Source organism: Ochotona curzoniae, unplaced genomic scaffold (genome assembly GCF_017591425.1).
Source record: "Ochotona curzoniae isolate NIBS_2020 unplaced genomic scaffold, NIBS_Ocur_1.0 scaffold_4506, whole genome shotgun sequence".
In the NCBI taxonomy this organism is placed as follows: Eukaryota; Metazoa; Chordata; class Mammalia; order Lagomorpha; family Ochotonidae; genus Ochotona; species Ochotona curzoniae.
This window is the reverse complement of record NW_024467119.1, coordinates 6,136,507-6,163,359: the sequence shown is the minus strand read 5'-3', so window position 1 is coordinate 6,163,359 and position 26,853 is coordinate 6,136,507. Positions and strand designations below refer to the sequence as shown.

The 26,853-nt window shown below is 46.6% G+C and overlaps 1 long non-coding RNA gene across 1 annotated transcript; it reads left to right on the top strand.

Annotated features, from left to right (window-relative positions):
- On the top strand, positions 1-26,599 carry LOC121147283. Its single transcript, XR_005882357.1, has 2 exons — positions 1-95; positions 26,563-26,599. It is a non-coding gene; the product is annotated as an uncharacterized LOC121147283 (long non-coding RNA).
- The last annotated feature ends 254 nt before the right edge of the window (positions 26,600-26,853 follow it).

Genomic DNA, 26,853 nt, shown 5'->3' with positions numbered 1-26,853 from the left:
ACCAGCATGCATTTATAGAACATCAATAAAATAAGGACATGGATCTAACAAAACTCAAATGACTGGAAATCTCTGCTTCCCTTGGTATTCTCTAGGTTGGTGGTGGCATTTGTTGATTCATTCAGTTTGCGTCTGTCACTTCTCCGTGTCAGCTCATGGTGGCAGGTGCGCTGTGTAGAATGTCAGCTAACAGTCGAACTGTGAAAAAAGCAGCTCAGAGAAGACGCAGGGCTTTCGGGATCTGTTCTCGGGGACTCAAGGCCAACTCAGTGTGGCTTGTGTAGAACTGTGTGGAATTGAGTAGAATTACAGAGAGAAGAAGAGGGACAGAGAGAGAGAGAGAGAGAGAGAGAGAGAGAGAGAGAGAGACTCTTCCATCATCTTCACCTGCTGGCTCACTCCCCAAATGCCTGCAGTGTCTGGGTTCGGCCAGAGAGAAGCCAGCAGCTAGGAACTTCTTCTTAGCAGCTGAGACTCAAAATGGTGCCCGTGAGGGATGCTGGTGTCACAAGTGGTACTTAATTAGCTAAGCTACAATGCTGGCTCCTGTTCCCACTTTTGAGCATGCGTTATGGGCTGGCTTCTGTGCTGAGTGTGGTGAGGAGTGACTTGACCATTGGTCCTGGAGGCCCCTGCCATTTTGGACTCAGTACTATTTTAAATATTTGCCTCCTCTAGGTTGGCTTCCTTAAGATTTGTGCACCCTTTAGATTCAAATATTGTTGCCTGCCAGTCCACTGTAACGTCATGGCACTGTGCCTGACAGCCCTCTCCACCAAACCTTGGCAGCCCCTTCCCCCAGCCCCACCCACTTCCAATCCCCTACTGCTCCGGCAGTCCCATCCACCAATCCATCATGGCCCTGTGACCGCTGCTCCAGGCCACAATAAAGGCGCAATCTTCCCTTGGCATGCTGCCCCTTCCTCCGCCTGGTCCTTCCCCCGTCCTCCTTCGCCTTTTCCCCTTTCCCGTTCCCTTGCTGCCTGCTCCTGCCACCATGATAGGAGACATCCCTGTCCTTCTCTCTCCCTCTGCTTCCGCTCTGGACCCTACCTTGCTGCAACAAAGGACCTCCTCGATGCCTCACTGCATCCGGTATTTTGGCTTATGCCAAAAAGAGAACGTAACTGCGTGAAAGGACTAGCAGGTGTATCAGGCACAGTCACACAGCACCCAGTGGAAGGAGAGCCCCTGAGCCCATTTAGTAGGTGAGGAGCCTGGAGAAGTGGCTCAGTCTCTGAAGAGAGAGGTTTGAGGAATGGATGGACAGGTCAAATGGGAAATGGACCTTAACTGTGGGGCATGCTGGACTTGGGAGGGGTTCATTGTCATTTTTCAGTGTTATACCTGTGGGAGAAATCAGATTTTAGACTTGCATAGCTGAAAAGTTATTTGAAAAAGAAGAGAATTTGTGAGAACGTTTTTAGGTTTGCACAGAAAGGACACTTCTTAAGGACATCATTCTATGTAAGTAATAATAAAACAGGAAACTTCTTGCTATTGTTCTTTGAATATTTGTTGAATGTCAGAAAGAGAGAAAGTTAGATTTTCAGCTGCTGCTTTGCTGCCCAGTGCCTACCTGCAAGCAGAGCTAGACCTGCCTGGAGTTGGAAACAAGCACTGCCTCTGGGCGTCTCACGTGGCTGTCAGGGACCCACGCGCTTGACCCACCTGCTGCGTCGTGGGTGTGAGTGAGTGCACACCTGGGGCGGGCAGCAGAACTAGGACTTGGACCAGGGACCTGGATGTGAGACACAGTCATTCCCCACTGCCACACTGAGTACAAGACAACCTTGGTGATTTATCAATGAAATAAACAAGAGGCTAATTGCGTGGCTTGATGAAGATCAGTCATGGCAAAACCAAACAAAAAACCACCAAAATGTTAGAAAAGGAGGCAAAGAAACCCCAACCCAGTGTAAAAGGAAAATGAGTTTGCTCTAAAGGCTCTCACTCAGGCAGGATTTGCCAGAACCAAGCTCAAGGGCACCTGCCAAGTCGTGGCTGCAGGGTGCTAGAGCAGCTTGGCACAGCTGGGACTCTAATGTTAGACCTTCTCACTGGTGCGGAAACCACGGGTCAAGCCCGTGGAAGCTTAGCTAGTTACCTAAGGAAGGAAAGATTCCCCAGGAACTTGACAGTCATGAGCTGCCATGCCAATCGTTAAAGTGCTCAGGGACGCAAACCACAATCAAATTCCTCCATGGGCTTCGGGAAAGCATTGCACACACATTTTCTCTCCTGTGCACTGCTGACTCTTGGGATCATTTTTTAGAGCCATCGGATGAGCCTACTTTTATTAGATGGGTTTGATATCCATTTGAAGATAATACGCACACAGGAGTCAGTGTTGTGGCATAGTGAGTAAAGACGCTGCCTGCAACAGAGGCATCCCACATGGGAGTCAGTTCGAAGCCTGGCTGCTGCACTTCTGATCTGACGTCCTGCCGCAGCACCTGGAAAAGCAGCACAAGGTAACCCAAGTGCTTGGGCTCTTGCACCCACGTGTGGGACACGACAAAGCTCGTAGATTCAATCTGGCACAGCCTGGCCAGAGTGACCATCTGGGGAGTGAACCAGCAGGTGGAAGATCTCTCTTGCTCTCTTTGTCTCTCTCTCTCTGTAAATCTGCCTTTCAAATAAAAGTAAAAACATAAAAATAGTACACACGTAGATATTTTCAAAATACTCTTAGTTGTTACAGAGTTGTAGGTTTTTATTCTGTGTGTGTGTGTGTTTAGTCCATTATATCACAGAAGTCAGGCAGGTTTCAAAAATGAAAGAAAGCAGATAAGAACCAAGCAGATTTATTTGAATAAATTGGTAGCATCTTTGCTTGACTTTTGACTTCCAATCTGCTTAATTTATTTGCAATTAGCATCTGATGATTAGAAACAGAGTCCTTCTTTTTTTGAACGAGAGATCAGAATCTTATTTCCTTGGCATCATTGAGAGCGCATACATTATACATATGAAAATCATTACTTTAAATTTGACATAAGAACCAGTGGATTAGGGGATCCATGTTGAAAATATCGTAGAGAGGTGGAATGCTATAGACAGCTGATTCTCATTCTCTTTGTAAAACTTAATATATGCAGCATGGAAAGGAAATCCGAAGCTATTATCCTAAACAAATAAAAATCCTCCATGACGCATTATCCTGAGTTATCTTTGTGTTTCTGCCATTCATGCTTTTGCCTGCAATGTCCAGATATCCATGCAAGTTCCCAGTGGATTTTCCATGCACGCTGACTGCCTTTGCATGTTGACGCTGGCCCCAGGCTAGCTCTGATTTTCTCCAGAGCGAAAGAGCGTGTGTTTCACAAGCTCCCTGTTTTCCGACTGCCGGGGACAGTGTGTTCAGCTCACATGCTGGAAGCTTCTGGCAGGTTTTTAAGTGGCGGTGGCACTGGGTCAGGTGGCAATAGTGAACGCAGTGGAGACGGTGATGACGACAGAGCTGGTGCTCCACTGGGCCACATGGCAGTCAAAACGCAAAACACAATCTCTGCAATATGAAGCCAGCCAATGGACTCTTAAAGCTTAAGAGTTCCTGCTTCCTAGTGAATATTTGCCAAGTGACAGCTACTGTTATTATTATTAAATAACTTTTTTGGGGAGGAGAAGATTTGAAAGGCAGTTACAGAGAGAAGAGAGTCTCCCATCTGCTGATTTACTCCCTAAGTGGCTGCAACAGCAAAGGGAGAGCTAGGCTGAAGGCGGGGGTCAGGTGCTTCCCCAGGTCTCCCACATGGGTGCAGGGCCGGAGCGCTTAGACCATCTTCAGCTGCTTTTCCAGCTGCAAGAGCAGGAAGCTGGATCAACGCGGAGCAACAGTGACCTGCACCAGTGCTTGTATGGGGTGTTGGCATTGCAGCTAGTGGCCTAACCCACTGTGCCACAGAGCTGACTCCTTAATAAAGCTTCAAAATAAGGAGAAACATGCTTACTATACAAAGTTTCGGATGCACAAAAACAGAGGGAAGATCCTTACTCAATAAAGCCACTATCTCTGAGGGTTTTGATAGATTGACAAATGTGATGATTTTCACATTTTTAAAAACAAAAATGGTTGTTCATTTTAAGCTGCTTTTAGTCTGTGGAGGCAAAGGAAACTGAGTGAGATCCATTTCCAGGTCTTCTGATGGACTGGGCGTGATGTCAGTGAGTGGGGTGCCAGAGCTGCAGCAAGGTCTCCTGCTTCCCACCCGGGTGCTCTCCTTGGCTCTGGGGCTGAGGCCTCGTGGAAGGCAGGCCCAGCTGCTCTGCTTGGCTGCACAGCCAACACCGCAGGGGCCATGACTGTCCCCCCCTTGGAGTCCCCAGCAAGCGAGGGTTCATAATCACATTATCAAGTGGCCAGGACCATCAGTGGGACTTGAGTGGACCATGTGAGCAACGGATAACGCAGACTGTGTCTTCAGTTGTGTCAAAGCCCACCCGGGACGTGTCCTCACCTTCCAGTTGTTGCCATGTGAAGTGCCCTGTAGCCACATCCTCCGCCCGCAGCCCCGGCATTGCAGTGTCGCCACACACATCCTGGATTTCTCCATGCGTCTCAGTCACACACTGTTCTAGAAGAAATTTTGGCTTCATGGGCACAACCCTTGTTACAGCCGGTGCCCTAGTTCCTTAAATCTCAACTCATTCTCTGTTTAAAAAGGTTTATTTTATCTGTCTATGTATTTATTTATTTTAAAGGCGTGGTTACAAAGAGAAGGAGAGGCAGAGAAGAGAGAGAGAGAGAGGTCAGCTGGTAGTTTACTCCACAGTGGCTGCAATGACTGGAGGTTGCCTGGTCCCAAGCTGTGAGGCGGGAGCTAGTTCTGGGCCCCCCATGTGGGTGTTGGGGTCCAGGGACTTGAGCTGCCCTCCTCTATTTTCCCAGCTCATAAGCAGGGAGCTGGATTGGAAGTGGAACAACTGGGACTCAATGCCACAGGCTAAGCACCAGCCTGCCGCAATGCTGCACCAGCCCCTGATTTTAGCAGTGTACCTTGCCTGGGCCTGGAACTGCTTTCATATTTTGACTGGTTCAATGACGGTATATCTTTTTTTAAAAAAGGTTTATGTATTATTCTTATTGGAAAGATAGATTTACAGGGAGAAGGAGAGACACAGACAAAGATCTTCCATCTGCTGCTTCACTCCCCAAGTAGCCTCAATGGTCAGAGCTGAGCCGATTCATAGCCAGGAGCCAGGATCTTGTCCCGTCTCTGCTACACAGGTGCAGGGTCCCAAGGCTTTGGGCCGTTCTCTACTGCTTTTCCAGGCCACAAGCAGGGAGCTGGAAGGAAGTAGAACAGCCAGGGTACAAACTAACATCCATATGGGGATCCTGGCACAGGCACGGTGAGGATTTTAGCCACTAGGCTACTGCACTGGGCCCAATAACTGTATATCTTAAGTTGTGCATCTTGGTGGTGAGATTTGTGATGCTAGAATTGATTTGTAGGTAAGGACACTTAGTAGTCATTCCAAAAACGAAGTGTTAAGACTTTTAGGACAATGTTAAATGAATGAAGTCAAGGTTCCAATTAACGTGCATTTATGTATAAATTGTGTAAAATCAAGTGGGTAACATTATATGCATGGTATTGTGTAAAATTAGAGAAAATAAAATTAGTGAGTGTGGGCTACGACCGTGAACCCTGCTTGTCAGGGTCATCATTAGATTCACTGCCCTGAGTGCCACTTTATGCTGCACACGTGTTCTGAAACACAGTGCCTGGCTCAGTCGTCATTGTTCCTGGGCTGATGGGGAGCCCTGCAATGCTCCTGTGCCACGGCCCTGGGGAGACCCGGGCAGGACAGCACAGGTGGGACTCACCGGGCACAGCCTGCTGCTGCGCCCAAGGGCACGGAGGTGTCAGACCAAGCACCAAGCTGGGATGTGGTTAGCTGTCTTACGCAGGTGGGAAGGGGTGAGTGTGTGCTGGGGAGCAGGAGGGAGGGGGAGATGGCAGCGGGTGCAGAAGGAGGAGGTGGGGAAGCGATGGCTGAGAGAGAAGGGGCTGTAAGGGGGGGTCTTTCTGGGTCAGGGCTTCGGCCTCCTTCAGGCAGCTCTGAAGTGGACATTTTGTTTACCGTGTCAGCCATGAATGCCCCTGTAGCATCCATCCATCCGTGGCACCAGTTCTGGGTAGTTCAATGAAAGGGGCATTTCCATCTGGGTTAGCTGACAAATGTCCTGGGACTCCCGAGAGGCAGGTGCATAGCGACTGGACAGCAGAGGTGGTGTCAGTGCAGTGTTGCTTAACCTGTAAGATTGTCACAGGACAAATCATAGGAGCCTCCTGCCCTGTCTGTGGACTTGACCCTGGCCCAGGGTGCAGATCTATGCTGGCTGGGCTTCAGGGCATTCCAGTGGCAGAAGCTTCTCTCTCTGGCATTCCAAGAGGCCAAGCAGGAGGGCTTAGACTTCAGAAGCACGTGTTCGTCGGGTTCATTTTACTGGTAGTACTCACGGAAGAAAGCAGAGCCTCTGTGTCAGAACGGCTGGCTGTCACTGCCTCACGATTCTCCCCACGGGCTGTCAGCTAGGAGGGTGCTAACACCCTGAAACCACAGCTAGAAGAACATCTTGATTTAAAACCAAAGGGCCATTTTAGTTTAATTTCAGAATGAAAGAAGACAGCAGCCATGAACAGCTGTTTTCACGCAGCACAGTTCCTTGGACTTGTCCTGGTCTTCTTGCCCGGGGAGGGCTACGCTGTCAGGGCCTCCCCTGGGTTTGGAGCCCGTGCTTTATTCAAAGTGACATGCAAAGCCGGAAAGCGCTCCCTGCCCAAGCAGCTCCTACCATTCCACTTGCAGAAATAGAAGAGCAGTGAACATTTTAATAGCCAGAAGCCCAAACAGGAAGGACAAGGAAAGGACTTGCAGGGAGGGCCGGAGGGCTTCGGTGGGCTTCCGCCGTTAATCCTAGCTGCCCGCGGCGTGTTTGTGTAACAAATCCCCACCAACTGCACAAACAGATTGGCACACAGGCATCTTGGGAGCCCTTCTCTGCGAGAAGTTTTCTCTTTTTTTCCAGGCTGAGGTGGAAGATTCTGGACTAATTGATTCCACCTTAGTAGGATGGATAAGGAATGAACATGGTTTGTTCAGAATGCTTCAGAATGAATCTGCACAGAATTACGGGTTGGGGGAAGAGGAAAGAGCAGAATTTGGGAGGTTTTCAAGCCCCCTCGGGTTTCCAGTGCTTAGGCGATTGACTGACTACATTAGTAAGTTCAAAAGCTGTGAATCCCAGGATGGCAGGTGCAGCTGGGATTCTGGGCGCCTCAGTGGGCGCAGGCCTAGTGAGGACCGATCTAAACGTCTCACTTGATTTTGGGTGATGGAACCATTGACTGGGATGGGATAGGCAGGTGCAGACTGTAATTAGAATCTAGAGATTGTGTGTGCTGAGAGGTAAGACAACAGAGTCCTGTGTCCAGAGGGATCAAAAGCGGTTGGAGAATGGACACAGAAATAAGCTGCTAATAAAGCAGCAGAATCACAGGCTCAGCTGGTAAGGTTACCACCTGTGATGCCAGCAGCCCACATGGCCGCTGGTTCATGTCCCAGCTGCCCTACTTCCAATCCAGTGCCTTGCGAAAAGAGCAGAAGATGGCTCCAGGGCCTGGGCCCCTGACGCCCACATGGGAGAGCTGGGAGAAGCTCCTGGCTTCCAGTTTTGGTTTGGTCTAGCTCTACTTATTGGCTATCTGGTGAGTGAACCAGTGGATGCAAGACTTTCTTCTTCTCTGTCTCTCCCTCTTTCGGTGTAGCTCTGATTTTCAAATAAATCTTTAAAAAACACAAGTAGAACATAACATCTGCATTATTATAATTCAGATTTTTTTTAGTAGATTGTTTAATAGTACATGCTAAACATTAAACACATATAAAATGCAATTTTTTTTGATAGGTAGAATTAGAAAGAAATATTGATCTTCCATTTACTGGTTTGCTCCCTACATGCCTGCGACAGGTGAGGCCAGGCCAGGCCAGGCAGAGCCAGGAACCAGGAATGCCAGCCAGGCTTCCCACCTGGGTAGCACAGGCTCAGGAGGGTGGGCCAACTTCCGCTGCTCTCCCAGGCACATGAACAGGGAGCCGGGTGGGAAGCACGGTAACCCTGGGACTCCAATCAGGCACCGTGCTCTGGGATGAGGATGTTGTGAACTGTGGCTTCATCTGCTGTTCCCTGTGTGAAACTTAGCCGGCAGGTTCACAGTGGATCTTACACCCAACAGACATGTCCGCACAAAAGCAGGTCCAAGAATGTTCTAGCAACTTTATTGATAGCAGCCCTCAAAGGGAACCAACTTGACATGTCTATTCCCTGAAGGATAGATGAACAAATGCTGCTAGACTCAGAGATACCACACAGATGAGGAATGCTGGCCGGTTCACAAGTCACATGACGCTTGACAATGGACGAACTGGTCGCTGAGCTGGAGGCAGCACGGTACGGCTGGAGGAAGGGCCCAGAGACGCGGAGACGTTGGCTGTGTCAGAGCCCAGTGGGAGTTACCCGGGATGTAAAGCTAATTCAGGCTTGTACTTCAGATGTGTGCCCCGTGCCATGTGTGGGTTATAGAGCAATGACTCCACTGAAATAAAGCGGGGTGGTGGTACTGATGCCTTCTCCCGGGCAGTGGAGGCACACACAGGGGCGTCTTGCCCAGGGTGCCCGAGGCATCAGGAGTCTGCAGGCGAGTGGGGGTGAGGGAGGCAGAGGTAGAATGAGCCAGGGTCTCCAGTGATTGAAATCGTGCGTGTGTGTTTGTGTGTATACGCGCGTGTGCATGGATACACATTCATATGCATTTCTGCATGTGGACGTGCACACAGCACGTGCATCTGTGTATTTGCATGTATATGTGCAAGTGTGTTTATGTGTTTGCATGTGTAAGTGTGTGTGTGTGTCTAGGGAGAATTCACACCCCACACAGGACTTGAATTCCTGCCCATTGTATAAACACAAAACTGCCCAGCGTGCGTCCGCAGAATGCGGCTTCTATGGAGAGGGTTTCTACCTAACCGCTGATCTTTCTCCCTCCATGTATGTCGGCAGTTCTCCACTAGCCCCTCTGCTCTGGGAAGCTCCGGGTTTCTGGGGAACACTGACCTCCAGGCTGGGGGTTCACTGTAGGGCCACAGTCAGGGGCGGGGTGTCGTGGGGTCAGCCGGGGGCTGCCAGGCCTCTCTTGACTCTGGGCGCTCAGTCGGGGGCAGCCTGAGGCCGGAGGGTGAAGTTTGGGGGCCAGCAAACAGCTGGTCCTCAGCTTGTTTATCGCGGGCTGCCTGACACCACCGCTATCTCTCCTTCGTCTGAAACCTAATTAACGTGTTTTGCACATGCAGGCCTGAGTTTCCTCCCTGCTCAGCATGGAGGCTGGTCGGGTGGGCGTTATCTGCTTGTGGAAGAGTTACAGGGCTGCAGAGGAGGCCGGGTGTGGGGCCCCCAGGCTGAACAAGCCATCTTATTTCCTGGGCTGGGGCCCAGCCACCGAAGTGGCTCCTCCCACTGCCTGTCCGGTCCTGATCAAGCTTCCTGTTTCCTGTTTGCCTCCAGGAGAGCACAATTCTAAGTGGCGCCCGCTGCTGCCTTGGGAGCAGGCAATTGTCTCCAGTTCCAGGTCACCCCCCACTCCCGGGGAAGTCACCTGTGAGCCTTCTGGGAGGACTAAGGGTTCCAGAGAATTGTCGAGAATTCCTTACTGTGCGGCTTGTTGGAGGGGGAGGGTGAACACGGTAAAATGGCTGATGAGCGCTGGCTGTTCTTCCAGCTCCTTCAAAGAAGATGTGTCTGAGATGAAGATGTGATTAGCCAGTGATTTGACTCATTCTGTCGGTCGGGTGTTTAGAATATGTCTAGAACCTGGCATTCCCCACAATAAACACATTTTTGATTTACTGCCTTAAGGGTGAGAGAAAGGACCTCCCTCTTTAGATCAGCTTGTTACATTTGTGATTTTGAATGTATTTATTTTGAGGCTCATGAAATCTGAGCATTTTTCAGGTGAGTAACTGAATTTGGGAAATGAGTAAATGTCACGGAATTCTCACGTGGGCTGCAGATACATAACTGGGATATGAACCCTAGGCTGGTGCTCCGGGCTGCCTCTCTCAGCCTGTCTGTGTGTCTCCCCGTGTCCTGACACCCTGGAACCTTCCATCCCAGTGGAATCCGTTAGATCTGTCTACACTTGCTTCAGAGGTCCCCAAGCTGCAGCGAGCGTCCGAGTTACTGGGAGGTGATGACATGGCCTCACCACAGCCTCTGAGCGAGCAGATCTGGGAGAGCCTGGGGATTTGCAAATCTAGAAAATCCCCAGGATTCCACAGCCCTGGTGCAGGGAGGACCCTCAGAGGGCCCCTGCAGGAGACCGTTGCTGCTGGAAACACCTGGGGAGACAGAGTTGGGTCCCAGCATCTGTACCCACATCGCAGCCCCAGAAGCCGGAGATGTCTTCACTGATTTGCAAAAGGCACGTTGCAGGTGTCATCCAGTCAGAGTTCTTGGCCTGAGGCGATCCTGGGTCATCTGAGTGGACCAGGACAAGGGCTTTAGAGGCCAGCAGGCGGTGGAAGAAGGGGTGGTGACAGGAAGAGACAAGCCAAGGCCTGTGGGGGGGGGGGTAAGGCTGGGGAAAAGCTTCTGCCTTGGAACTTCAAGAGTGAGCACAGCTCTGCCAATACCGTGATGTTAGTCCTGTATGAATCATTCCAGACTGGAAGACCCAAGTTGGCGTTGTTCTAAGGCATGGATTTGTCAGCGTTTATCACAGCAGCTCCTAGAAACCATGCAGCTCCAGCTTGTAGTTCAGAGACCTTCCACCCACGTGCGTTTCTGTTTCCACAGAAGGCAATCTGAACCAGCATTGCTTTCACTCCCTCAGCTCAGTTCCAAATTCTCCATCCACCGTTGAAGTTCTTGAGCCTGTCTTACCGTGACCAGTTAAGTTGTTCGGACTTGAAGAGTCTCCGTCATGTATATTGAAGACTGATCTATCATGAGGATCAGATGTCACAGGGGCACCTTCGTCGCCTGTGTCACACACAGGAGCGTGTCCTGCAGCGACCTGTGATGGCTCACAGAACACACGGTGCTTCAGGGTGTGCACATTCCTTTGTGTGTCTTTCTACACAGAGGTTTTTAATGTCATTATTTCCTGGCCTCAGTAGGCAATCTTGTGGAGTTGTGTAGGTTACTGTAAGAAGTTTGGTTGGAAAACGAGACTTTTCTTGGGAGGAGATGAAGAACTTGTATTTGGTAATGATGCAGAGTCATTCAGGTTCATGGGAGAGAAGGAAGACTCTATGTGTGACCACGGAGAGAGCACTGGACCGGGTTTGGGAAGCCAGGCCCTGGATCCGGGGAAAGCGTTCCGTGGAAGCCCGTGTGCTGCTCTGTTGGTTCTCTCCCAGGGGGCTGGCAGAGGTCACTACCTCCTGTGGGAGAGGGGCCTGAATATCAGACTCTTCTCGGGTTCACACTGTGCTGAAGTGAGACTCTCTGGGCTGGTACAAAATGAGGCTCATTTAGATGCTGGAGGAAACGGTTTATGTGTTTATAAGCAAATACAGGCGCCAGCACTGTGGCCCAGCAGCCTACTCTGGTTACCTGCAATGCCAGCATCCTGTCGGAGTGCTGGTTTCAGGGCTGGCTATCCTGTTTCCAATCCAGCTCCCCAATTGGAAAAAGAGTGAAAGATGGTCCATAGACTAGGGCCCCTGCCACCCAAGCAGCAAGAGTGCTAGCTCAGTGTGGTTCAAGTCATTGTGTTCATGTGGGAAGTGAACCAGAGACTAGAACATCTTTTTTTCTTTCTTTCCCTCTCTCTGTTACTCTGCTTTTCCAATAAATAATAAAAAAAAATTAGAAAAACAGTTTAGTTAATTTGCTGTAACAACCTAGCATACCACACATTTTATTCTTTGTTTACTGAAAAAAAAAAGAAAGAAGTAAAAGATCCCATGTGCTAAGCACTCCACAGCAGGTGGGATGGTCAATGAAGCTGGCACCCCTGGGTCAAGCTAGCGGATGGATGGAGGTTATGAAATGTGATTAGCCCTAGGGCATGTCTCCCGAAGTTGCCCTGGCTGTACTGAATTACGTGTTCATTCTCCAGCTGTCAGCAATTATAGATGATGCATCGAATCTGTAAATGCGTATCTTTGATGGCATCTGGGAGTTACAAGTCAGAGAGCAATCATGGAATCAAAATCTCTATGGGAGGGAAGTATAAAAATGAACCCAAACTTTGCTGCCAGCTTCTCTCTCCAGAACCTAAGGGATCCACAAGTAGTAGGAATCTGAACAGAAGGGATGGAGGAGGGGCTGAGGGCCCAGTGTAGCCTCTAAGAACATTGCACCCATCCAGCTCAGGGAACGACACCAGGACTTAAGGTTCAAGGGTAGGGGCTATGGTGAACACTCAGGCTTCCAGGGTGCACTTGCAAACATCTGCATCTGAGCTTTAAACGGAGAGCCCTCCTGTCAAACAAGATCCTTCACTCTGTCTGCCCAACCTCTGACTGTATTATGGTGAACTATTTGCCCTGGACAACTACCAGAAGCAACAAGAAAGAGATTATCTCCAGAATGGAACATGCCACAAGCCTCCAGCTTGGTGGCCTTTACAAATTGATTCTGTTTTTAAGCGACACATAGTAGGCATACATATTTATGGAGGATAGTCCAAGATTTCAACACAGGTTCATAATGCGCCATATCAGGACAGAGCAGTCACCTGGCACATCCATCACCTCTCATCTGTAACGCTTCTTTGTGTGGGGCACATTCTAAATCCTCACCCATACTTCAACACTCAGTCAGCTGTTGTTAGCCATGGTTAGGCCCTGTGCTAACAAAACATGGGCAATGTTGCCTGTGTCCAGTCACATCCCTGGACTTGTTGACCAACCTCTCCCTGCCTTCCCTTCACCCAGCCCTTCTGGGGCTGCAGTCAGCTGCTTTCTACTTCTCACAGGAGAGCAGGTCTTCAGTTTCTACCTGTGAAGTGGTTCATGATATTTGACTCATTTCACATCACAGAATGTCCTCTAGTTTCATCCATGTTGTTAAAAATGACAGAATTTCATCCATTGTATAACATTCCGTTGTGCTGTATGCTGCCCATCATCCACTGATGTACCATCTAGGTTGCGTTGCGATCTTGATGTTAAGCAGAGAGCTGTGACAGTCGTGGGAATGCGAATTTTTCTTGGACAGAGTGATTCTGTGTCCTTTGGACATTGTATTTTTCAGTTTTTCTGACTAGAATGAAAGAGGTTTGCCTTGGCTCACAATTCTGCAGCTGCACGCGCTGAGGGCTTTCTCAGGTGGCGGCCTTGATCAGGACAGGGACCACACGGGTCTGTGCACAGCTGTAGTCTAGATTTCTCCATTAGAGAGCCACTAGACTTCAATCATCGCGACTTGTCCTAACGGCTTTGCCAATCCTAATTGCTTCCCAAAGATCCTGCCTTCCACACTATGACTGGATGCAGTTTCTGTCCTCTGAATGTCTCACAGTGTGGGTTGAATATCAGTCTATGAAGCTATAGAGGACATTTACACTCTACTCAAGCCATAGCAAATACAGATCCAGTGGTGGGATTTCTGGATCCTGTAGCAGTTTGGCTTGTGTCTGTTGAGGAGTTGGTGCGTTCTGGAGAACGGCTCATACAACATTGCATTCCCACCCACAGAATAGGAGATGCCTCTTGGTTCAGCATTTTATTTTATTTTATAACAGCCATGCCAACTGGGATGAATGCTTCCTCGCTGTGTTTTGATCTGCATCTCCTGATGGCTGTGCATGTTGATTATTTTTGCATGTTCTTTGCATTCTTTGGAGATACATCTTTTCACGTCATTCGCCCATTTAAAAATCAGATCACTTGATAAATGTTTCCTCCTGATAAGTTGGAAGTCTTTGTATTTTCTGGATATTAATCCCTTGTCGGGTGTATATTTTGCAAATATATTGTTTTATTTTGTTGATTGCCTCTTTTCTGTGTTTGTTTCCTTTGCTGCATGGAAGCTTTTCAGTTTGATGTAATCCTGTTAGTAGGTTCTTGCTTTTGTTGTCCACATTTGGGGCATTATATCCATGTTTATTTTGCCCAGACCAAATTCCTGCAGTGCATTCCCTATTGTTGTCTTTGCACTTTTGGGTCTTACACTTAAGCCCTTTTCAAGGGCTGTCTCCCTTAAGAAGCATTGATGGTGGCTCTTCCTAGAGGTTCGGTGACATTGATCTTGCACTGATCCATTTTTAGTTAGAGATACGGAGTGAGTCTCCCTGTGAATGTCTGCTTACTGCAGTGACTTTCAGCAAAGTGTGTTCTTGTTGCTTTTGTGAAAAATCGGCTGTCTGTGAGTACAGGGGTTCATTTCCAGGTTATTTGCTGTCATTCATTGGTCTGTGTATTTGTTTTTATGCCAATAGCATGCTGATGTGGTTCCCACAGCTCTGTATTGAGTGCTTCCAGCGGTCTTCTTTCAGCTCAGGGTTAGTGAGTCCTCTGTGGCTCTGTAAAAACTGTAGGAGCGGTTTTTATTTTCTATCAAAAATGTCGTTGGCTGATTGTACATTGCATTGAGCAGTTTAACAATATTAATTCTTCTGATCCATGAACATGGAATGCCTTTTCATATTTTGGTGTCGTTTTTAATTTCTTTCATCTGTGTTTTGGGATTGTCATTGTAGAGACTGCTCACTTACTTACCAAAATTATTCCTAGGTATTTTTTTTTTTAAGCTAATGAAATTGTCTTTCTTGACTTCTTAGCAATTTGGGGCTCAGCATTTGGTTGAGAATTGTTGTATCTCTATTCATCAGGGATTTGGGGCGTGGTTGCTGCTTGTCTGCTTTTGGTATTGGGATAATGCTTGCCTTGTGAATTGAATTTTCAAGGGCTGTCTCTCTTAAGAAGCATTCATGTTGGCTCTTCCTAGAGGTTTGGTGACATTGAGCTGTAAACTCATCCATTCCTGGGCTCGTCTTTCTTGGGATACTTTTATTATTGATTCCATCTCTTTATTTGCTGCCTCCTATGTCCTTTGGGGGGCAGTGCTGATAGGTTGTGTATGCCAGACGTGCATGGGGTTCCTCTAGGTTATTGCATTAGAGCATCTGGCTTCAGTTGTAACAGCTCCTCTTTCACACTTTTCCTTGGTTAGACCAGTGGACGTGTTGTCAATCTTGTTTACCTTTTAAAATGAATGGCTCTTTTCATTGATCTTTTGTAATTTTTTTAGTCTTTACTTATTTCTGCTCTGATTTCTGTTATTTTTTCCTTCTACTAGCTTTGTGTTTGGTTTGTCCTTGCTTTTCTATGATAAACAACCTATGATTAAGTTGTTTATTTGATACCTTTTTCTTTTTTAGATAGTGATGCTTACTTTTGTAAGCTTCCTTATTACCTCTGCCTTTGCTGTATCCCATAGGTTTTCAAATGTTGTGTTTTCATTTGTGTGATTTCAAGAAATTTTTAATAATTCCCTTTTAATTTTTTACTGATGCATGGATCATTCTAGAGGATGCTGTTTAAATATCTGTGTAATTGCGAATTTTTGTGATATTCCACAAGTTGTTGATTTCTAGTTTTATTCCATTTTAATTGGAAAAGATACATGGTATGATTTCAATTTTTAGAAAACTTATAGAGAATTATTTTGTGGCTTAAAATTTGCTCTTTCTTGGAGAAGATTCATGTATTGTTAGAAATGTGTTTTCTGCAACAATTGAATGAAACGGCCTTAAATATTTATTGAATTCATTTCATGTAAAACTTTGAAGAATTAAAAAAAAAGTCATTTTCCTTTATTTGAAAGGGGAGGACAGAAACAGAGAGAGAGGGAGGGGGAGAGAGTGAGACTCCCCTAGTGTCTGCAGGAATCAGCAGGGCTGGTCAGGCTGAAGCTGGAAGCTAGGAGTGCAGTTCAGGTCTTCTAAGTAGATGACAGGTACCACACTATTGCTTTTTTTTTTTTCTGTATCTGAGGTAAAGGGGCGATACATGGAGAAGCCCCACTCAGCCTTCCACCCATCCCAGGTCCCTGATGTGGGGCATGCTCCGAGGGTCCTGCTCAAGTGGTTTTGATAATTCAACAGTTAGTTGGATCTTATTAAAAAAAAAATTCAGCCAGTCTCAGTCTTTTAGTTGAGGAATTTAATCAGTTTACCCTGAAAGTTATTTCCGGGAAGTGAAGGTATCCTCATTACATGTTCAGTTGTTCTGGAAGTTTTCTCTTTTTTGGGTTTTATGGTTCAGTGGCTTCCTGTAATGACAATGTTTTATTCTTTTCTTTTTGTTTCTATGTGGCTCTACCCTTCCGGTGAACTGTATATATATATATATATATATTTTTTTTTTTTTTAATTTACTTATTGTTTTTGGAAAAGCAGATAGACAGAAAAAGAGGAGGAGAGACAGAGAGGAAGATCTTCTTTCCATTGATTCACTCTCCAAGTGGCTGCAATGGCAGAAGCTGCACTAATCCGAAGCCAGGAGCCTCTTCTGGGTCTCTCACGTGGGTCCAGGGTCCCAAGGCTTTGGGCTGTCCTTGATTGCTTTCCCAGGCCACAAGCAGGGAGCTGGATGGGAAGCAAGTCCGCCATGATTAGAACTGGCACCACTATGGGATCCTGGCACATGCAAGGCAAAGACTTTAGCCATTGAGCTACCACACCGGTCCAAACTGTGTATTTCTGTGTGTCTCCATGATGGCCATTATGACTTTTGTCTTCAAGTCTGTTGACTTGGTGGTGGTAGATTTCCTCGGGTTTTGCTTATCTTAAGACTGTTTCTCTTCTGTTTCTACAAGACAAAAGTCTGTTGGGTGTAGCGTTCTTGACTGACAATTCTTTTTTAGGACTTTGATTACAATGTCCATTCTCTCCTGGCTTGTCAGGTTTGTCCTGAGAGGCATACTCTAAGTCGAAAAGGGATTCTTCTTTATGCGATTTCATTTTCTCTTTCTGCTTCTAGAATTCTCTCTTTGTGTATACTTTTGAAAGTTTACCTTGGGGCCTTGCAGAAGACTTCTTGTGGTTGAGTTTGTTAAGTTTCCTATGAGCTTTTTGGAATGGAATGCTTCTATCTTTTTAAAGGCAGAGTTACAGAGAGAAGACAGTCTTCCACCTGCTGGTTTACTCTCCAAATGGCTGAAACAGCCAGAGCTGGACCACTCTGGAGCCAGGAGTTTCCTTTGGGTCTCCCACATGGGTGCAGGGACCCAAGGACTTAATCTAGCCTCCATTGCTTTCTCTCATAAGCGGGGAGCTGGATCAGAAGTGGAGCAGTCAGAATATGACTGCTGTCTACTGAGATGCTGTTGCAACAGGCAGAGGCTTAGCCTACATGCCACAGAACTAGACCTGCAAGACTTCAAGCTGTTATTTTGTTAAATGTGTTTTCAATGGTTTTTCCTTTTTCTTCCTCTTCTGAAGCACCTATGCTGTCAAAATTCACTTCCTTAAATGTGTCTCACAAGCCACAGGGTCTATGTTGTTTTGCATTTCTTTCTTCTCTTTTCTTTGGTTAAACAGGATTGTTTCAAAAGACCTGCCTTCAAACTTAGATATTCTTTCTTGTGCCTGACAAGTCTGTTGCGAGGCTCTCAGCTGTGGGTGTGTAGCCTGGCTCCCACTGATTCTGTTTAAGGAATCCCGGCTGAAAGAGCTGTGAAGGTCATGGACAAAGGAACAGAAAGACGGAAGAAATTGGGGTCTCTGGCCTGTGTGGCACTGACACGCCAGCTCCAGAGTGCCTGTCTGCATTATTGTACAAGTAAGAATATATTAACTTTGAAAAAATTGAGCCAAAACAGTAAGACAAACTACTTGGGAAGGAAAGTGAGATTGATTTAGCTTGCAGTTTTAGAAAATGCAAATGATGTGATGCCGACTTTGATGTTTGTGTGTGTGTAGAAAGACCACACGTGGTGGTCCTGTAAGGAGAGGCAGAGACATAGAGAGACACTGGGCCCAAATTCGGGCTTCTACTGTAAGAATGACCTTCTGAGGGCAAGTCTCCAGGGACCTGAGGGCCCTCCAACTCGGTTCCATCCCCTAAAGTTTCCTGTGACCACCCCACAGCACCACACTAGAAGCTGGGCCCTGTGGGGAGCTTCCACACTGATTGTCCATGCTGTAGCAGGAACAGTTAGACTTGTGTGTTTATAAGTTTTCCCACGAGAGTTCTTGCTATAGAGCATCCAAGGTGGTGCTAAGAGAATGACACTTCAGAAAATCCCTGGGTCTTGTTGAACTTTTGTTTTTATCAACAGCAGCCACTCAGGGCAGGAGTCCAAGCTGATTCCTTGTTTTCACCCGTTGTCTCTATATTTTGGGAACCTTAGTTATTTCCCTGTGGGTTATTGATAACAAGTGACCTCGCATCAGACCTAAGACATGTTTCAGGTTATCCAGATCTTCCAAGGGACAGCAGCCTTCTCCTGGTGGGTAGCGTCTGCTTAATACACATGAAAAACACCTAGTCTTATCCCCACATATGGAAAATGAAGTAAGGCATGAAAAACACTCTTAAAATAATGTGGACAGCACTTTTAGAAGAATTACAATGCAGGTGTTTATTTGAAAATTCTTTTGAGACATAGGAGCCAAACAAGTTGAACATGATAGAATGAAGCAAAAATACAACTCTGGCAAAAACTGAAATAAGGGAAAATTGATTAAAGCAACTTGTTTTATTCAGTGGCCAAATCAAGTCTGCACCTGTGTGGGAGACCAGGAGGAAGCTCCTGTGCTTGCATTGGCTCGTCTCTTGCTCTTACGGCCATCTGGGGAGTGAAACAGTGGATTCAAGATCTCTCTCTCTCTGTGTCTTTCCTTTTCTCTGTAGCTCTGCCTTTCCAATAAAAATTTTAAAATTCTTTTAAAAAGTGTGAAGGGGGGCCCGGCGCGGTGGCGCAAGTGGTTAAGGTCCTCACCTTGCACGCCCGGGATTCCATATGGGCGCTGGTTCTATCCCGGCAGCCCCGCTTCCCTTCCAGCTCCCTGCCTGTGGCCCAGAAGAGCAGTCGAGGACGGCCCAAAGCTTTGGGACCCTTCACTCATGTGGGAGACCTGAAAGAGGCTCCTGGCTTCGGATCGGCATAGTATCTGCCCGTTGCGCTCACTTGGGGAGTGAATCATCGGGACGGAAGATCTTCCTCTCTGTATCTCCTCTCTGCATATCCGCCTTTCCAATAAAAAAATAATAAAAATAAATCTTAAAAAAAAGTGTGAAGGGGTGGACATTCTAGCGCTGGGGGTTAAGGTGCCCCATGGGTGCCAGCTAGTCTAAGCTTCTGGTCCAGCCTTCTGCTCATGTACCTGGAAGGTAGAGGAGGATGGCCAAAGTGCTTGGGCCCCTTCCACCCATGTGGGAGTCTCAGATGAAGCCCCTGTCTCCCAGCTTGACTTTCACCTTGCCCTTGCTGTCTGGACATTTGGGGAGTGAACCAGTAAATGAAGTAAATGAAGAATACATAGCTCATTCTGTCCTTTAAATAAATTAGAAGATTTTTGGAAAAAAAATGTGAATGCCCAGAATGGAAAACACTGTGAATAGTATCAATCTGAAATATGCTTGATCCTCTTCTGTATCCAGTTTAACATGGTCTCTAAAAATATTTATTTTCAACCTTTGTTTCCAAGACAAATGTCTCAAGGCCTGTAAGAGATTTCTCTCGTCCCACTGACTTCACGTGTGCTTTCCAGCTTTTCTCTGTCTCTCATCTCACCAACTCTTTCTATGTTACAATGAACAAGCAGTCTGCAACCTCCTTTGCATGACTCCCAAGCCCTAGCGAAACGTATCATCCTCTGGGAGAACTGGAAAGTGTTCACAGTGAGTAGAGCCGGCACTCCGGCTCTGATCTCAACATCCTTCCATTTTCTACCAGTCTTTCTTTACAAACATTGTTCGCTAAATTTGTTTTGCAGTAACTGTAGATTCACACGGAATTGTAAGAGATGGCACAGAGTTCCTGTGTGTGCATCACCTAGTTTCCACCCATAGGAATGTCTTGTAGAGCTGTAGGCCAGTGTCCACACGGGGCTGTGACATGAGTGCGGTCCAGAGAGTCCTGCCACCCCAGGACCCTCCACAGCCTCAGCCGCTCTCCTGCTCTGGCTCCTGCCTTCACCGTGTAGACACCCGGCCTGTTCTACACACGTATAACTCTGTCCCCCCCAGGACTCCACTCACACGGAGCTGTATAGGATGTGATATCTGGGGACTGGCCTTTCCTGCTCAACTTTGCCTTCTACATTTGAGCGTCACTCATGTCCTTACTGCCACCTGCATCTCTACGTCATTGAATCGGCCCTTCATGTATCTCATCATTTTGGATGGAACATTATTGGGGTTATTTTTGCTGCTGTGTTTTAAGAACTCTTTCTATATTCTAGATTATATTTCTCTTTTGGATTTGTGCTTTGCAAGCATCTTTTCCTGATATGTAGCTTCTCTCTTCATATATTTATTAGAGCTTTTCACAAAGCAAAAATGTTTAATTTTGGTAAAATTTGATTTTAACAGGTTATGGTTCATGATTTGTGTCAAATCTAACAACTCTTGGTATAGTCCTAGATTCCAAAGAATCTCTCCATTCAAAGAAAAAAAAAAAAGCATTCTATGTAGTCCAGTGGACTAAACTGTCACCTGTCATGTTGGCATCCCATATGACTGTCAACTTGAGTCCTAGCTGAACCTGAGAACCAAACAATCTCCAGATCCAGATGGTTTTCCTGGAGAATTCCAGATACTTAAAGAGTTAACACCAATCCCATGCAATCTTTTTCACAAAAAAAAAAAAAAAAGGAAATACTCTCCAACTCATTTTAGAAAGATATCATTGTTCTGATATCAAAGCAAGGGAAAAATCATAATATCTTAAAAAATCAGGGCCAATATTCTTTATGAATAAATACAAAAATTACCAACAAGATATTAGCAAATAGAATTCCACAATACAGTATTTGAAAATTGGCCCAGCATTTGGAAATGCATTAATGCAATCTGCCGTGTTAACAGCTTAAGGAAGGATGGCTTTAGTGCATACAGAGAAAGCATTTGACAAAACTGAACACCATTGTGCTCGACACTTGCAGGAAAAATAAGAATGGGAAGGGATTTCCTCAGTTTAATTACAAGCATCTTTCAGCTTGCAGCTGCCTTTAAACTTAAAGATGGAAGCCTATGATTTTCTTCTAAGATCAGAAAAATCTACTCTTATTCAACAGAGGGCTGGCAGTTCCAGCCAGTGCAACAAAAGAAGTAAAATAAATAAATAAAAGCTATAGAAACCATAAAGGAAAATACAAAACTATTTTTAGGTTCAAATGTTGTCAACATAAGAACCTTCCAAGAACCCCACCAAAATATTTTCAAAATTAAATACATAAATTAAGAATGCAAGCTAAGTAGCCTACATGTACACTAGAATGAATACTGAAATTAAAACTATAATACCATTTACAAACTCTAAAATAAAATGAAAGGCGTAGGTTTAAGTCTTACAAAATGTGCAACATTTGAGTAACAAAACCACAAAACATTGATTTTTAAAAACATAATTGGGAGGCTAAGCTTCCCCTGCAGTTCTAGCATCCCATATGGGCACCAGCTTCAGTCCCTGTATCCCCTGTTCTGATCTAATTTCCTACTAATGGCTTGGGAAGGCAGTGGAGGATGGCTCAAGGCCTTGGGCCCTTGGACACATGTGCAAGACCCGGAAGAATCTTGAGGCTCCTGGCTTCAGGCTGGCCTAGCTGTAGCCATTGTGGCCATTTTGTGGGGGTTAACCAGCAGACAGAAGCTCTCTCTCTTTCTCTGTAATTCTGCCTTTCAAATAAAAATAAATAATACTTTTTAAAGTTAACAAATGGTTAGACACATTGCCACTCATGGAGTGGAAGACTCCTGTGGCCATATTTTTTATTTTTCAAGTCACTATTCATTATAAGTCTTCATTTGTTTTTGCTTTTTCTAGTTTTACTTGTTGAAAGGCAGAGAGAGAGAGAGAGAGAGAGAGAGAGGAGAGATCTTCCGTCTACTGTTTTCTCCTCGAATGCCCACAGGAGCCAGGCTGGGCAGGATTGAAGCCAGGTACCAGGAGCTCCACCAGGCTGTCCTCAGCTGCTGCCTCCAGCGTGCCTTAAGGGGAAACCAGCTTGGAAGTGGAGGCAGGACTTGAACCTAAGCACTGCAGTGCCTCATGTGGCAGCTTTATCTGCTGCATCACAGCACCTGTTCCTCTCCCTCGACCTCTGCACTGGCTCTGTGAAATTCCCAGCCAAATCCCTGAGTACAAAGGTGTTTTATAGAGAGAAGATTATTTTCAATAGTATATGCAGAGGCAAGGAAATTGGAATAGTTACAATAATTTCGAAAAAGTACAAGAAAGTGGTTTAGTTTGCAACTTCATGACATTCTATAGCTACGACAATAAAGATCAGGCCATGTGGTCTGAGGGACAGACATAAAGGAGCGGGGCTGACAGCCCAGGAAATACACCCACGACTGCACTCACCCGGCTTTGACAAAGGTGCAAAGACAATTCAGCGGAGAAAATATCACCTTTTCAAGAAACAATACTAGGCAAATTGAACGTCTATAGAAAATTAAAAGAACTTTGATCTAAACTTGCACTTTTATAAGAATTTAATCCATATGGATCACAGATTTATAGTGAAACATAATCTATTTAAAATTAAGATTTATTTATATGAAAGAGTTACAGAGAGAGCAAGAGACACAGAGAAAGAATCTTTCATTCACTAGTTCGCTCCTCCTCCCCTTGCCAAGGGTTATAAGTCACGAGCCAGGAGTTCTTCCCGGTCTCCCATGAGGGTGCGGGGCCCAAGCACTGGGGCCATCCTCCAGTGTTCCCCCAGGCACACTAACAGGAAGCTGGAGCAGAAGGAGCAGCTGGGGCGTACACCTGCACCCATGTGCATGCTGGTGCTGTCGGCTGGGGATTAGCTTCCTCGGCGCTGGCCCCTAATGGTATTTCTTTAATTGTCCATCACTGAACAACTCAGTTGTGCTCATCTGCCGTCTGACATGGACTGGGTGTGAGTTTTCCACCCTGAGGTAGCTCTTATTTTTCATCACTCTCTATCGTTTTGAACATAAAAAATCACATTGGAGGGGAAATTATTCCCACACACAATGGGGATAACTTGCATGGGGGGAGCCTGAAATGCAGCTTACTAAAGCAAATACAAAAGGTGACAGTCTAAACATAGATGTCACCATGCTCAAACTCTTCCTGTGAAAGCTTAAAAAAAAAGAAAAAAGACACACCAGGGAATTGTCACACTTCCCATTGTTATTCCCACGCTCGTTTGGGATCCTGTGGGGATAGCTGCCTGAACCCTGGCATTGCAGCAGAGAAGGGAAGAGCACATAGCAAAAATATCACCAGGATTTTACGTATTACTGTAAACTGCATCTTCAGTGACCTGCCATTCAAGCTAGCAAATATAAATTAAGCAAAGCTTATGAGCAGGTGTTTCACCCGGAAGTTCAGAAGCACATGTCTAACACCGCAGTGCCTAGGCTCATTACCTGGTTCCAGTTTCTGACTGCAGCGTCCTGCTGGTTCAGGCATTGGAGGGCAAGGGGCTGACAGCCCAGACTCCTGGGCTCCTGCCACCCATGTGGGAGAACTGAATCGAGTTCCCAGCTTCCAGCTCTGGCCTTAGTCTAGCCATCATGGGCGTTTAGATGAATGAGCAAGGGAATGAGAGCTCTGTCAGAGATGATCCAAAGCCTGAAAATGAAAACGTGCCGGTGCATTCGCTCTTCTCCTGGGGCTGTTGGCAATACAGACATGAGCGAGCCTAAGAGACAGGAGGCCAACAGAGGGGTATACCAGTAACTGCTGTGCAATGCGCTTGTCGGGCTGCACTGATGCGCTACCCTTTGGATGGAACCTAGGATTGGTTGGTGGTGATGGGCGCAGAGGCAGATCCTGGCTAACCAAAGAGGAAAACGAGAAGGGGGCATCTGTTGGGGATTGTGCAGGAGGCTTGTGAGTTGGAGTGAAAACTGAAGCTCCCAGGGAATGGGCTTTGTGGATTGATCATACCAGGGCAGGTGGAAAGTTTTTGAACGGTGAAGATCTATAGTGATGTGTATTTGTTGAGTTTGGTTGTACGCAGATTTCGAAGTGGAAGGCCTGGGATGAAGGACTTGGGCCCTGTGCCACCTTTTGCAGAATGAAATTCCTGAAGGCTCAGTGCCAAAAGGAAGATCACAAATCCTGGTCAAAATCCAGTGGCTCTGATGTTGGGCAGCGCAGACCATAGTCAGGCAGAGTAGGTGAGCAGAGTTGCAGCCACACAGAAGCAAGGAGACAGAGGATTGTAAAGGATCTGACTGGCTGGTCGTCAGATTAAGGAAGGGACTAAGTCAGGAGAGACAAGGAAGAAGAGCAGGGGATGGAATTAGCCTCAGAGACAATAGTTGGCGCAAAAAGAGCAGGTCTGGTAAGTTTCATGTCTTGAGGACAGTTCTATAGGTTGTAAAGTAACGATAAGGGCAAAGAGAAGGTTGCTTAGATGAAAAGTTGTGGGAGAGAGGATTTATAATGATGTCATATCTTTCGGAGACAACACTGAGCGTCTCCACATGCTTTAGCCTTGCCAGTAGAAAGAACAGGACGCATGTTATTTCCATCTTGGACCTGGTACTGGGCATGCTCTAGATCCTGACATGGGTAATGGGAGCCGGGGCTCATCCCAGCTTGCTGTTGGGGCTCTCCCCACTGCTTGAGATGCAGCTCCACGCAGGTGCCCTGCGGCCCCACGCAGACAGGCTCTGGACCACTCCCTCGCCACAACAATTGCTGCTCTTGTGAGAATGAATCTTGGAGTGAAAACCTCCGAAATATACGAATTTTTGATCTTTCTTTCTTTCTTTCTTTCTTTCTTTCTTTCCTTCTTTCTTTCTTTCTTTCTTTCTTTCTTTCTTTCTTTCTTTCTTTCTTTCTTTCTTTCTTTCTTTCTTTTTCTTTCTTTCTTTCTTTTTTTTAAAGATTTATTTGTTTATTGGAAAGTCAGATATACAGAGAGGAGAAGAGACAGAGAGGAAGATCTTCCGTCCGATGATTAATTCCCCAAGTGAGCGCAATGGCCGGTGCTGCACCAATCCGTGCAATTCAGCAGCGAAGAGCAAGGACAATGCCTAGGAGGACACGGCAGTGGAGCACGAAGAGTCGGGGCTGTGACGTCAGACTGCCAGGGTCTGGACCTCTGCTGTCCCTCTCAGTGGTCATGAGACATTGGGGAAGTCCTGGGCTTCGCAAATCTGTTTCTTGACCTGTGAAATGGATATCATCGAGGGTTGACCCTTACGGAGCTGTTTCAAGGATTCAGAGATTAGGGGCCTTGGATGAGTAACCGGCACATAGCAAACACGTGGTAAATGCTGCTATGTTGGTGTTTGTATCTTACTGAGAACAGTTTTTGGAGGATCCCCAAGACTCCTGTGACATTTACACTTCACCGCCATCTAGTGGCTGGGACCTTCCAGAAGGTGCTGTGAGCCCAGGTGTTCTTACAGAACTTGTTAGCTAAATGAACGGCTGTTAACCGTTTTCAGAAGTGAGTCCTTGGCAAGTCAGGGCCAAGAATTTGTATACAGCTTCCTTGTTGACCAAAATTGTAGAGAGATTAAAAAAAAAAAAGGAAGTCCTACTATGAGGCTTCTGGCACCTTCTTTGCTTTGAAATGGTCACACAAGAGGGTATTCTGCATCGGCGATAGGCATAGCAGCTCCTGAAAGAAGAGACCCAGTGCAAAATGACCCCCTGGCACACTGCCCAGGAAGGGATGGGGCGGGCCTGTAGTTTGGCTTCAGCATGTCACTTAGCCTTTCCGTGGCAAGGGAGACCAGCTGCCTCCTTGCACAGGGCCTCATGTCAGCAGGTGCTCAGGATCTCGAGCCACGTGTGGTTGCCATTTCTGCAGTAGATGCTTGTGTCAAAAAGCAGCCTCTCGGTCATGCAGGGCTTGTTCCTTCTTTCACCCGTTTGTTCAGTCTGTTCGTGGGTATCTGCTGAGGACATGTTGTGTGCCGGCTGTAACTCCTCCTGGCAGGAGTGATGGCCGTTAAACACAAGACTTAGAGAGCACCTCTGTGGGAGAGCACGCCGTGGCCGGGGTGAAGGGCGTTCTGGGGGGGCGGCTCCCACATCACAGACCCCGTATGTTTGTATAGATCTATGGCAGAGGGAATAACATTCCCTGTTCTTAAAATCACCACTCCAGTGTGACGATTTTCAGAGGATGAAAGTCAAGTGCTTTGAGGTTGAAGCATCCCTTCCTAGCTTGCCTAAAAGTGTGCTGTGCGCCGAGGCAGGAGTGAATGCGGGTCCGTTCAGCATCGCAGCCTTGCTGGCTTTGGTCAATCACTAAGGGCTCAACAACATGATACTAAAATATTAACCTAGCCAATGGGTCTAACTATCCTCCTCCTCTGAGTTTCTTCCCCTTAGCCCTACACTCCTACATATTTTCTTATTTCCCTTCACAGGAATTGAGCAAGTTCCTGGAGTCCTGCTTCCTTCAGGGAAAAAAAAAATCCTTGTGCAGTGTGTGCTGGAGATGGGATGGCTCTTCCAGACTGAGTTCAACACAGTGACTTTTAGGAAGGGCTGGGGGGGCGGGGTGGGTTGGAAGAGAAAAAAGCATGTATGTGTGTGCTCAATGGAAAAAAAATAATCTTATAAAATAAAAAGTAATAAAATCTGATGTAAACCAATGTTCCACTATCAACATGAAATATTCTCTGTGCTACTGAGTTTTTTTTTTTAAAAAGATGAAG